Source organism: Protobothrops mucrosquamatus, unplaced genomic scaffold (assembly GCF_001527695.2).
Source record: "Protobothrops mucrosquamatus isolate PMUCROS unplaced genomic scaffold, P.Mucros_1.0 scaffold670, whole genome shotgun sequence".
NCBI lineage: Eukaryota > Metazoa > Chordata > Lepidosauria > Squamata > Viperidae > Protobothrops > Protobothrops mucrosquamatus.
In genome coordinates this window covers 193,300-207,149 of record NW_015386958.1, presented here as the reverse complement: position 1 = coordinate 207,149, position 13,850 = coordinate 193,300, and the positions used below count along the sequence as shown (strand labels likewise).

General features: G+C 39.0%; 1 protein-coding gene across 1 annotated transcript in view; it reads left to right on the top strand.

Annotated features, from left to right (window-relative positions):
- The window catches only part of CC2D2A (coiled-coil and C2 domain containing 2A), a 192,217-nt gene that overhangs the window by 31,824 nt on the left and 146,543 nt on the right, over positions 1–13,850 (top strand). The window lies entirely within an intron of this gene.

Sequence of the window (13,850 nt, the reverse complement as noted above, 5' to 3'; positions counted from 1 at the left end):
TGGCAAATAGATTAATGCAAGTGTTGAATCAATTGATTCATAGTGATCAATCAGGATTTATAACTGGAAGATATATGAAATATAATGTAAGACAAATTATTAATTTAATTGAATATTTGGATAAGAATAATCAAACTCCTGCTGCTTTTATCTTTTTAGATGCTGAAAAAGCATTTGATCAATTAGACTGGGGGTTTTTTGTTTCAAGTTATAGATAGAATGAATTTTGGGGGGGAATTTTTGTCCGCCCTTAAGGCTATTTATCAGCAGCAATCAGCACAGATTATAGTTAATGGGGGGGGGAACAGAAGCATTTAAAATTGAAAAAGGAACTAGACAAGGATGTCCATTATCTCCATTGTTATTTGTGTTAACAATGGAGATTCTGTTAATTAAAATTCGGGAGTCCTCTATAATAAAAGGAATTAAGGTTAATAAGATTGAGTATAGATTAAGAGCTTTTGCAGATGACCTAGTGTTAACATTAACTCAGCCAATAGATTCGGTAATTGATTTGGTTGAGATTATTGCACAATATGGGAAAGTTTCTGGTTTTAAGATTAATTGTAGTAAGACTAAAATATTACCGAAAAATATGTCCATGAATGATAAAGACATGTTAGCTATGCTTACAGGTTTTGAAATGGTTAAAAAGGTAAAATATTTGGGAGTTTACATTACAGCTACTAATGCTAAATTGTATAAGAATAATTATGAATCTTTATGGCTTAAGGTGCAAAAGGATTTAAATGATTGGAAAAAAATGCAATTATCTTTATTGGGGAGAATTTCAGCAGTAAAAATGAATATTCTCCCAAAGTTTCTTTTCTTGTTTCAAATGATCCCTATTTTAAAAAAAGATGCTAATTTGGAGGATTGGCAGAAGGATATTAATAAGTTCATTTGGGCGGGCAAGAAGCCAAGAGTTAAGTTTAAGATTATGCAAGATATAAGGGAACGAGGAGGACTTAAAGCCCCTAATTTAAAATTGTATTATGACGCGGTGGTTCTGACATGGATTAGTGATTGGTTAAATTTAACAAATAAGAATCTACTTTCTCTTGAAGGATGGGATTTGTTATTTGGTTGGCAGGCATATTTAATTTATGATAAAAAGGTAGACACTAATTTTAAGGTTCATATTTTAAGGAGTGCTCTATTGAGAGTTTGGAAGAAATATTATTATAAATTAAATTATAAAATTCCTATTTGGGCAACTCTGGGACAGGTGATAGAGGGGATATCTAGGGGAGTTAACTTGGATAAAGTTTCCTACAGGGAATTACTTCGTCCGGTAGGACAAGATTGGCAGTTTAAACCTTTAGTAGATTTGAAATAAGAAAATATTGAATACTCTTGGTTTTACTATAATCAATTGTTAATGAGGTGGCGTGTGGATCAAAAAGTTGGTATTACTTTACAGGATGCAAATTTGATGAAACAGATTAAAGATCAAGCTCAAGCTCATATTAAAAGAATTTATAATGTATTGATTGAATTGGATTCAGAAACAGAATTGGTTAAGGATTGTATGATAAAATGGGCGCAAAATATACAAGAACCAATTTTATTGGACACATGGGAGATAATTTGGGTTAGAAATGTAAAATTTACTCAAGCTCAAAATTTAAGGGAAAATTTTTATAAAATGTTTTGTAGGTGGCATCTGGATCCTCAAAAATTGTCTTGTATGTACCCCAATTTACAACCTAAGTGTTGGAGATGTGGAAATTTAGATGCATCTTATTTTCATATTTGGTGGACATGTAGGGAAGTTAAAGCATTTTGGATTAAGATATGGTGGAATATACCAGCACTTCGGAGACCGCGGCCGCCACTACAGCAGCAGCCACTTCTGCCCAAACTGCACCAGCTGATGGGGCTGGTCACCGACCCAGAAGGAGGAAAGGTCACCGGGCCAGTCGGACGTTCCTGCAATTGGGGGTAAAGTACAATGGAGAACCACACAGATTGGGGTTCTTCCTGGCTCAGGTTCTGAGCTACATGGAGGAGTATGGACAAGACATTCCCAGTAACCACGGGCAAGTGAGGATTGTGACCATGGCACTAGATGGGGCGGAGGCTGAGTGGATGGTGATCCTCCACGATGCAGACTCCCCCAAATTGTGGAATTTTAACCATTTCATGGCAGCCCTCAGGAGATGATTCGGAGGCAGGCCTTGATTCCAATCTATGGGTTGAGTTTGACCCCGTGACTCCAGAAGACATGGACAGAGTGCTGGGGCGACTGAATGCCACCACTTGTTTGTTGGACCCGTGTCCCTCCTGGCTGGTTATGGCCGCCCGGGAGGGTACGCGGGGGTGGCTCCAGGGAATTGTCAACGCCTCTTTGGGTGAGGGATCCCTACCCACCGCCTTGAAAGAGGCGGTGGTGCGGCCCCTCCTCAAGAAGCCCTCCCTGGACCCGGCGATATTGGCCAACTACCGCCCCGTTTCCAACCTTCCCTTCTTGGCAAAGGTTGTTGAGAGTGTGGTGGCATGTCAGTTCTCCCGGCATCTGGAGGAAGCCGTTTACCAGACGGCGTCAGTCTGGCTTCTGGCCTGGGCACAGCACAGAAACGGCATTGGTCGCGTTGGTTGATGATCTCTGGAGGGCTCGGGATAGGGGTGATTCCTCTATCCTGGTCCTGTTAGATCTCTCAGCGGCNGCATTTTGGATTAAGATATGGTGGAATACTCAAAATATTTTTAAGAAAAAGATAAAGTTTAAGCCGCAGATATTTTTGTTGGGTATTATGGAAGACTTGGATGCAAAAGAAATGGAATTGATGTTGAACTTTATAACTGCTGCAAGACTATTAGTAGCTCAATATTGGAAAACGGAACGTTTACCTACTATAGAAGAATTGTCACTTAAAGTCTCGAATTTAGCAGAAATGGCCAAGATTTCCGCTTATGTGAAGGATCACTCGCAAGAAAGATATATTTTGGTTTGGAGAAGATGGATAGATTATATTGAGCATAAATATGGGACTAAAAATATCATTTGGTTTTTGAGTAAATTTTGGAGTATTATTGTTGTACAAAGGTTAGAATATTTTATTTAGTATTATTTCTAATTATTAAAGTGTTGTTATTATTATTGTTTTTAATAATTGTACTGTTTAAAAGAGAGTTAAAGGAGGTTATAGATATGTTATTTTAATAGTTGATTAATGTTAATTAGAGTATGATTATGTTATTGTTAACCCTGTGATTGGCACTGGGAAGTGAGGGGGGAGGGAGGGGGGGTGGAAGGGTGGGAAGGGGAAGGGGGGATTTATATTATAAAATTTTATAAAATTTTCAATAAAAAAAAAAGTATCGGCACTTACATAGGTGAAGACTAAAGTTCCCTTCCCCCTGATACAAAGTAACAAGTTGCAATTCCCACCCAGAAAGGTTGTCATAAATCACATTCACCAATTATTCTAAAACGCGGGCTCTCCTCCCAACTTTTCAACCCGCCAAAACTTTATCTAACATTGACCTTGATCATATCCCAGCTGCAAATGTTATGGCTAACAGAAAACACTCAAGCATTCCTCCCTTCCCCCCTTCTACATCTGAGAATCTCAAACAACAGAAAAAAGCACAAGGAAAGCAAAAGGTAAAATGGCTACAGTTTCTCAATTGTCGCAGCGCTGACAGGAGCACTGTGAATTGGAAAAGGGCTGATGTGGTTCTCATCTTCAAGAAAGGGGAAAAAATGGACCCAGGAAATTATAGACCAATCAGTTTAACATCAATACCTCGGAGGATCCTGGAAAAGATAATAAAAAAACAGATCTGCGAACAACTAGAAGCAAACAAAATTATAACTAGTAGCCAGCACGGGTTTGTTAAAAACTGATCATGCCAAACCAATATTATTTCATTCTTCGACAAAGTGACTAAACTAATAGACCAGCGAAATACTGTGGACGTAGTATACTTAGACTTCAGTAAGAGATTTGATAAAGTATACCATAGCCTACTCCATGGTAAGTTAGAAAAAGGTGGAATAGAAAACATCACCACAAGGTGGATCTGTAGTTGGCTGGCAAACCATACTCAATGAGTAGTCTTCAACGGCACTACATCTACATGGAGAGAAGTAAGCAGTGGGGTACCATAAGGTTCGTCTTAGGCCCAGTAAACTGTTCAATATCTTCATCAATGACTTAGATGAGGGAATTGAACGGGAACTCATCAAATTGGCAGATGACACTAAACTGGCAGGAGTAGCCAACACCCCAGAAGACAAACTCAGGATCCAAAAAGATCTTGACAGACCTGAACAATGGGCCCTATCCAACAAAATGAGCTTCAATGTGGAAAAAAGCAAAGTTTTACATTTAGGTAAGAAAAATCAAAGGTACAAGTACAGATTGGGCAAGACCTGGCTTAAAAACAGTAACTGTGAGAGGGACCTTGGAGTCCTAGTGGACGATCACTTAATCATGAACCAGCAGTGTGCAGCAGCAGCCAAAAAAGCTAATATAATCCTGGGTTGTATAAACAGAAGCATAGAATCAAGATCACGCGAGGTATTAATACCGCTTTATAAAACCCTAGTAAGACCACATCTGGAATACTGCAGCCAATTTTGGTCACCAAATTTTTTGGGGGAAAAATTCAGAGAAGAGCAACTAAGATGATCAAAGGCCTAAAGACTAAAACATACACAGAACAGCTGCAGGACTTGGGTTTGGCTAGTCTAAAGAAAAGAAGAAATAGGGGAGACATGATAGCAGCATTCCAGTATTTGAGGGGCTGCCACAAAGAAGAGGGTGTCAGGTTATTCTCCAGAGCATCAGAGGGCAGGACAAGAAACAATGGTTGGAAACTGATCAAAGAGAGAAGCGACCTGGAATTAAGGAGAAACTTCCTGACAGTGAGGACAATTAACCAGTGGAATAGCTTGCCCCCAGAAATCATGGGCGCTCCATCACTGGAGATTTTTAAAAAGAGGCTACAGTCACTTGTCTGAGATGGTATAGGTTCTCCTGCATGAGCAGGGGTTGGACTAGAAGACCTCCAAGGTCTCTTCCAGCTCTATTCTTTTCTAATTGGCTTTTAGCCCCAATTCTCGAAAGGTCAATTTTGTGGGGATGGTTACAAGTGTAATTGGGCCACTTACCAGGGGGTTGTCATTGGAGTCAGTGTTGGTCAATCCCTGGCCGTCATCTGGTGGGGTTGGAGTTCTCTCAGCCTGTTTTGGCGATGAGGTGAACTCGATGACCTCCGCTCCTTTTAGCGCAGTTTCTCTACCTTGCAGTGGTGCTTTGGTGTCCTTCCCCATGGGGCTGGGGTTTGCTTTCTAGGTCGGTCAGTTGGTTTTGCACTTCGCCTCTCTGTGCCCTTCTTGGCCGCACTTGAAAGGCAGTGGAGCGAACTTGCAGAGCTTGTGGCTTAACTGTTTCCCTTTTCTCTGGGGGTGATTTCTTCCATGGCAGCACCGCGCAGTACATGTTGCCTGCCTGGTGAATTTCCACCTCCTCGGGTAGGACATACCAGTCATGGAGGGTTGCGGGGGCCCCTCTCAAGACATAGGAATTGTACAGGTTATTGTTCAATCTGCCTTTGAAGCAGCTGATAGAAATGTCCTCAGACCAGTCATTGAGTTGGTATGCCAGATCATAAAACTCCTCAGTGTACTCAGTCATAGCTTGGTGACCTTGCCTCACAGTCTTGTTGCTGTGTTAGGTGCCTCTCTGAGTTAAACAATTTTGCAGATTCCGCCTATTGTAAGGACCTGACCCAGCTGGTCCCTCAGGAAAGTAAAACTCTTGACTCCATTAAGTTTAATCAAAAAGAACTATTACTGAGAAATAGTGGATTGCAGAGAAGTCAGGCAGAATTTGAAGGTCCCATTCAAAGCACAAAGCAATTATTTTGTTTTCCCCCAAACCCAACCCCCCTGTCCAGTCCACTAGCAGCCAATATGATGCCATAAAGATGTTATGAGAATACTGAGGTGCTGGGTAGATAACAGGTCACTCTCAGGGCATGACGGTCTTGGAACCAGGCTGGAACTGGGTGGGAAAGAATCTGTTTCGTCTCTGAAGACAATCTCCCTCCCTTCTTTAGTGGTTACAGCAAAAGTGAAAGCATGCAAAGAATCCAGAAACCTTTCCTTCCCCACCCCCTCCAACAGAATGGCAGGACACCAGCCATTCCCCGAAAGAACGACCAAGCTGGGAAATTAGTTGATTTGAACCTGTTATGGTGTCTAATTTCTTTTCACTGGAATGCGGTGGCACAGTGACTTAATGATGCTGGAACTGCTGGCCAGAAATGGTCTGCACTCCGGCAGTTTGAATCTGGCTCTCCAAGATAGGGTGATCTTCTGCGCTTGCTTCCCAGCTCCTGCCCACTCAGCAGTTTGAAAGCATGCAATACTGCAAGTAGATAAATGGGTACCACTTCGATGGGACAAACCTAGTGCATTTGTGTGTATGGAGAGTAAAAGCCAGCACTGGACCTGGCTGCATGTGAGGCAATGCAACACAAGCAAGGTGAGGCAAAGCGAGGCAAGACAAGGTGAGACCAGTGGAGGAGCCTGGAAGAGCCAGCAACCTGAACACCACTAATCAACTGGTGTAAGTTAGTTCACCCCTGTGGTACACCAAGGATAAACACGTAAGCACCATGAGGCTGTGAGGACTGCATTGTGTCTAGCAGTTGTAGATTTCCCTGACATTGTATGCCATGTGGTAAATAAATCTTCCCACTGTTGTGCACACTTGTGCTTGTAGGTTTAGCTTTAGTAAAGATTCCTTCCCAAACCAGCAAAAGTTATATCATATAACTGTCTCTAAATTTCAGAGGGCATTAACTCTAGTACATTATAACATTCTCCCCACAACAGTTCTGAAGGGCCTATACCAGTGGTGGCAAACCTATGGCACGGGTGCCAGAGGTGGCACTCAGAGGCCTCTCTGTGGGCACGCGTGCCGCCGCCCCAGTCCTAGGCCTTCAGCTGGGTTTTATAAAACCTTTTCGCTTTAGGCCTCCGCCGCCTTGTGCACAAAAAAAAGGTTCAATCAATCAGTCAATTTCAACTTCTCGCGGGGAAAAAAAAGATCTTGCAAATTTGGAATTGATTGATTGAACTTTTTAGTCCCACCCAGTCTGCTGTTACCACCGCAGCCACGCCCACCCAATGGGCCACACCCACCCAATGAGCCATGCCCACCCGGCACCCGACGATGCATAAGTGGGTTTTGGGTTGCAGTTTGGGCACTCGGTCTCTAAAAGGTTTGCCATCACTGGCCTATACAAAAAAGTCCCATATGAACTGAGATTTTGGCCCTGTGGACAAGGGGACATTGAAACCACAGCTCATGTCCTATTATATCCTCTATAGTTTTATTGACTCATATTATAGCTCCTTACCTGACAAAATAGCATATCTGGCAAATTCTGATCTATGTACCACTGTTACTGTTGGATCAGTATTATACAATTTCTTTGAATGTAGCTAAATTCTGCTATATTGTCTGTAAAATTAGGCAGACTTTGGTTACCCACTGATAATTCCACCATGAATTCTAATACACTATTATGTCTCACTGTGTTGGTTTTATTTTATTTTAGTGTTTTAATTTTTATTCTGGTCTGTGACCTTAATAAAAGATTGTTCGATTGACCCCAAACAAAGAATAAGGTACAGCATAGAACATAGAATAACAGAGTGGGAAGGGACCTTGGAGGTCTTCTAGTCTAACCTCCTCCTGAAGCAGGAGACCCTATACCATTTCAGATAAATGGCTGTCCAGTCTCTTCTTAAAAGCCTCCAATGGTGGGACACCCACAACTTCTGAGGGCAAGGCATTCCACTGGTTAATTGTTCTCACCATGAGGAAATTTCTCCTTAGTTCTAGGTTGCTTCTCTCCTTTTTTTAAAAAATTTTTTTTTATTGATTTTTCAATTAAAAACAATAACATAAAATGATGCATATCACAATATCAACCAAGAAAATAACACTACTCAATACATTCACGGAAGTGTCCGGTGTCCCCCCCCCTGCACCCCCTCTTTCACTTTCCACACCTTCCTCCTCCTGAACCTACAACCTCTCCTCCTTCCTCCCTCTCTATCTACCTCCCTTCCTCTTTCAACCATCCCGTCTGGTGCAGTTGGGGTATCCACCGGGCATCGCCTTAAAAAATCACATATAAATCTACAATACATCAATTTATATACATCTATCTATTCCCTTCCCCCCCCCCCCCGGACTTCCCAGAGCTGATCTAGGAAATAAACACACAATAATCCAATTCGATCCAAAACTACTCATTATTACTACACACTAGTATAAACTTGCTATGACTCTAAAATGAGATTAAAATACATACAAATTTTTTAAATATAACAATATTTGTTGTATGTATATATATATATATATATATATATATATATATATATATATAATAAAAAAAAATTCTAATCAAAAGCTACATAATAATTATTCAGTTCATATTTTCTCTGAATATAATCTATCCATCTTCTCCACATTGAAATAAATTTCTCCTGAGAATGATCCTTCAGGTATGCGGATATTTTTGCCATCTCTGCAAAATACGATACCTTCTGTCTCCAATCATCCATAGTTGGTAACGTCTTCTTTTTCCAATTTTGAGCAACTAATGTCCTTGCTGCTGTTATACAATACAACATCAATTTCATTTCTTTTTGATCCAAATTATCCATAATACCCAATAGAAATAACTGCGGTGTAAATTTTATCTTTTTCTTAAAAATCTGTTGGATATTCCACCAAATCTTAATCCAAAACGCTTTAACATCCCTACATGTCCACCAAATATGATAATAAGTTGCGTCCATATTATCACATCTCCAACATTTTGGTTGCAAATTCGGATACATGCAAGACAATTTTTGGGGATCCAAGTGCCATCTATAAAACATTTTATAAAAATTTTCCCTTAAATTCTGTGCTTGGGTGAACTTGACATTTCTTACCCAAATTACTTCCCAAATTTCTAACATTATTGGTTCTTGAATATTTTGAGCCCATTTAATCATACAATCTTTAACTAGTTCTGTTTCCGAATCAAATTCTATCAAAACACTATATATTCTCCTAATATGGGCTCTACTTTGATCTTTAATCTGTTTTATCAAGTTCACATCTTCTAAAGTTAAACCCAATTTTTGATCTATATGCCATCTCTCAACCAACTGATTATAAAAAAACCAGGACTGGAGTACATTCTCCTGTCTTAACTCATCCAATGATTTAATTTGCCAGTCCTGTCCTCTTAACATAAGTAAATCTTTATAAACAATTCCTTCTAATTTTGCACCTGTTGTAATTCCTTGTATTGCATGTTCCAGAATAGCCCACATTGGAATTTTTAAATTTACCTTATAAGAATACTTTTTCCAAACTCTCAAAAGTGCAACTCTTAATATATGAGATTTAAAAATTCGATCAATTTTCTTATCAAAAAATAAATAAGCATGCCATCCATAATATAAATCCCAGCCTTCAAGTACCAAAATATCTCTATTAGTTAAATTAATCCAATCACTAATCCAGGTTAAAACCACCGCCTCATAATATAATTTTAAATTAGGGGCTTTAAGTCCCCCTCTTTCCCGTGCATCTTGCAAAATGTTAAATTTTACCCTAGGTTTTTTCCCCTGCCAGATAAACCTGTTAATACCTCTTTGCCTCTCCTCCAAGTTTGAATCCTTTTTTAAAATAGGTATCATCTGGAACAAAAAAAGAAACTTTGGGAGAACATTCATTTTTATCACTGCAATTCTTCCCAATAATGATAACTGTAATTTCTTCCACTCCTTCAAATCCTTTTGAACTTTACTCCATAACTTATCATAATTATTTTTATACAATTTAACATTAGAAGCAGTAATATCAACACCCAAATATTTCATTTTTTTCACTATTTCAAAACCCGTTACACTACTTAAAATCTCTATATCTTTCATAAACATATTTTTAGATAATATTTTAGTCTTATTATTTACTTTGAATCCAGACACCTTTCCATATTGCATCAATATCTGTATCAGATTTCTTGCCGAATCAATTGGTTGCGACAAAGTGAACACCAAATCATCAGCAAACGCTCTAAGCTTATAGTCTTCCTTGCCCAAAGTTATTCCTTTTATACATGGAGACTCACGGATCTTAATTAATAAAATCTCCAAAGTCAAAATAAACAATAAAGGTGATAGTGAACCTTGCCTTGTACCTTTTTCAATTTTAATTGGATCTGTCAGTCCTCCATTTACTATCACTTGAGCAAACTGTAGTTGATAAATAGCCTTTAACGCTGACAAAAATCTGTCCCCAAAATTCATTCTATCAACCAACCGTGACAAGAATTGCCAATCCAACTTGTCAAAGGCCTTTTCGGCATCCAAAAAGATAAAAGCCGCCGGAATTTGATTTTTGTCCAAATACTCCAACAAATTCACAATTTGTCTAACATTGTTCTTCATATATCTTCCATTTATAAATCCAGACTGATCCACATGAATAATTCGTTTCAGTACTTGCATTAGTCTGTTAGCTAATATTTTCGCAAAAATCTTATAATCTGTGTTCAATAAAGATATTGGCCTATAATTTTTAGGCTGAGTCAAATCTTGCTCCTCCTTTGGTATAAGTGAAATAAATGCGCACCTCCAAGATGGTGGTATTTGTCCTCCCATTAAAATATCATTAAAAAGACATCTCAGGGGTTCTAGCATTTCTTCAGACAATTTTTTATAATAAATTGCATTAAACCCATCTGTACCAGAGGCCTTACCAACCTTCAATTATTTAAATACCTCTGCAATCTCTTCCAACGTAATCGGACAATTCATCAATCCTTTTTGATCATCAGTAAGATGAGGCAAATTTGCTTGTTGCAAATAGTTGTCTATTTCAAAAGATTGTATATTCTCAGTGGCATATAGTTTAGAAAAATATTCCGAAAAAGCCCTTTTAATCAAGTCCTGTTGAAAAACTTCTTTACCCTTATAATTTATTTTGTCAATGAGTCTTTGTTTTTGTTTCTTACGTAATTGATAAGCTAACCATCTTCCAGGTTTATCTGCATTGCAAAATGTATTATGTTTCATATATTTCAGATTAACGGCAATTTGATCAAAAAGCAACATATTAAATTGTTCTTTCAACATTACAATAGATGCCTTTAAGTTCTTATCCGTTGGGTTTAAGGAGAAAGCTTTTTCCTTTATTTTTATCTCTTGCTCCATATCTTTATACCTTTGTTGTTGATTTCGCCTATAAGCAGAATTCATTGAAATTAAGGCACCCCTCATAACAGCTTTGCTTGCGTCCCAAACCATTGACATAGAGGTGCCTTTATTCATATTCAACATAAAAAAATCTTTTAAGTAGTCTTTAAGTTTCTGCACATTTGTTTCATAATTCAATAAATTCTCATTTAATCTCCAAGTCCTTCTACTACCTCCATCAGTTGAAATTTCCATCCATACCGGACTATGATCTGACAATATCTTAGAAAAAATCTTCACCTTTTTAACCCTAGAAATCAGATCATTAGTAATCAAAATAAAATCAATTCTAGAATGAGATTGATGCCTATCCGAAAAAAAGGTAAAGTCACTTTCTCCTATATTCATGGTTCCTTCTCTCCTTGATTAGTTTCCATCCATTGTTTCTTGTCTTGCCTTCTAGTGCTTTGGAAAATAGGTTGACCCGCCTCTTCTTTGTGGCTGCCCTCCAAATATTGGAAGGATGCTATCATGTCACCCCATGTCCTTCTTTTCACTAGACAAGACATACCCAATTCCTGCAACCATTCAAGTTTTAGCCTCCAATTATCCTTATTGCTCTTTTCTGCACTTTTTCTAATGTCTCAACATCTTTTTTATATTGTGATGACTAAAATTAGAGGCAGTATTCCAAGTGTGCTCTAACTAAAGCTTTGTAAAATGGTACTAATACTTCATGTGATCTTGATTCCATCCTTCTATTAATGCAGCTTAGGATTGCATTGGCTTTTTTGGCTGCTGCCACATACTGCTGCCTCATATTTATGTGACTGTCCACTTGGATTCCAAAATCCCTTTCACATTACTGGTTTTGAGTCATATTTTCCCTATTCTGTACTTGTACAAATGTTTTTTTCTTGCCTAAGTGTAAAATTTTACTTTTATCCACACTGAATTTCATTTTGTTAGATAGAGCCCAGTGTTCAAGTATGTCGAGATCCATCTGGATCTTGAGCTTATCTTCTGGGGTGTTGGCTATTCCTGCCAGCTTAGTGTTATCTGAAAATTTTATGAGTTCCCCTTCTATTCCCTCATCTAAAATAAAGTATGAAGATATTGAAGAGAACTGGGCCTAAAATGGAACCCTGGGGTACCAAACTGCCCACTTCCCTCCATATTGATGTAGTTCCGTTAGGATTACATGTTGAATACGGTTTGTCAGCCAGTTACAAATCCATCTGGTGGTGGGGCTATCTATTCCACATTTTTCTAGCTTACCAAGAAGTAGTTTGTGGTCGTCACTGTCAAATGCTTTACTGAAATCCAATTATATCATGTCTGCTGATGCACTAATTTAGTCACTTTGTCAAAGGATGAAATAAGATTTGTTTGGCCTGATCAGTTTTTGATGAAGTCATGTTGGCTTCTGTTTATAACTTTGTTTGCTTCTAGGTATTCCCAGATTTGTTGCTTGATCATCTTTTCCAGGATCTTCCCATGTATTGATGTCAGGCTGATTGGTCTGTGGTTTCTGGATCTGTTTTCCCCCCCTTTTTTGAAGATGGGAACCACATCAGCTCTTTTTCAGGCTCTTCCCAGGTATTGATGTCAGGCTGATTGGTCTTTGATTTCTGGACCTGTTTTTCCCCCCGTTTTTGAAGTTGGGAACCACATCAGCTCTTTTTCAGTCCTCAGGTAGTTCCCCCATGCCTCATTCAACCATGGAGCCTCTCAGTCTACAAACTTTGATATAAAGACTGTGCCAGAATCCATTTCTATTTCATTTCTATCTATCTACTCTGATCTAAAAACAAATCTCACTTTTCCCTGGGTTCTGCCATACTCCCAAGGGGGAGGGGGATATGCCTGCGGGGTTATTGCTTTCGCTTCCTCTATTCGCTACAATGTAACCTTTTGCTTTGTTATTGCTTCTGTGTCCGCTGCCGCTACAATAACAATTTGCATTCTACACTGCATCTCTCTCTGAACTTTCTTCTCCCTAACCTGTCAGCTAGGAAAAGGGGGGGGGAAGAAATACAACCTCCCGAGCCTGGCTTATTACTCCTGTCTCAAAAGGAGGTGAGAAGAGCTGCTTGAACATGGTGCTACGACTGGAGCCGGATCAATGTTATCTCCCCTTTCCCACAAGGGACTTAACACCTGGGGATTGGCCGGTCTGAACCGTCCGAATGAACTGTGGGGTGGGGTTTGCTTGGGGACACTTTAAAGTATCGATCTGTAAAGGAATTCCTCAGATCCTGTCTATTATGCCTGCTATCAACTACTTCTAATAAAGGTTCCTGTTGGAGGAAACCGTCTCCAAGAGTTCTGCTTTCTTAAGATGTGGGATTGAAGTGGGTCCTTATGGATTGTTTGGGTTCTTCCTCCCCTTCTCCAGGACAGAATTTCTCTTTTGCATTACTTCTGTTGTCTTCAGCAAATTTTCTTAGTTGTGCCTATCATAATTTCTCTCTAGCCAAAGCTGTTCTAAAATTTAATGCTTTTAATGCTGTAAGAAAGGCTTAGTGTCATCTTTGCTATGCAGTGTGGTTTAAAAACAGGCAATAATCTTTTAGCTTTCTGGAAAAGCTCTTCTATTATTATTATTATTATTATTATTATT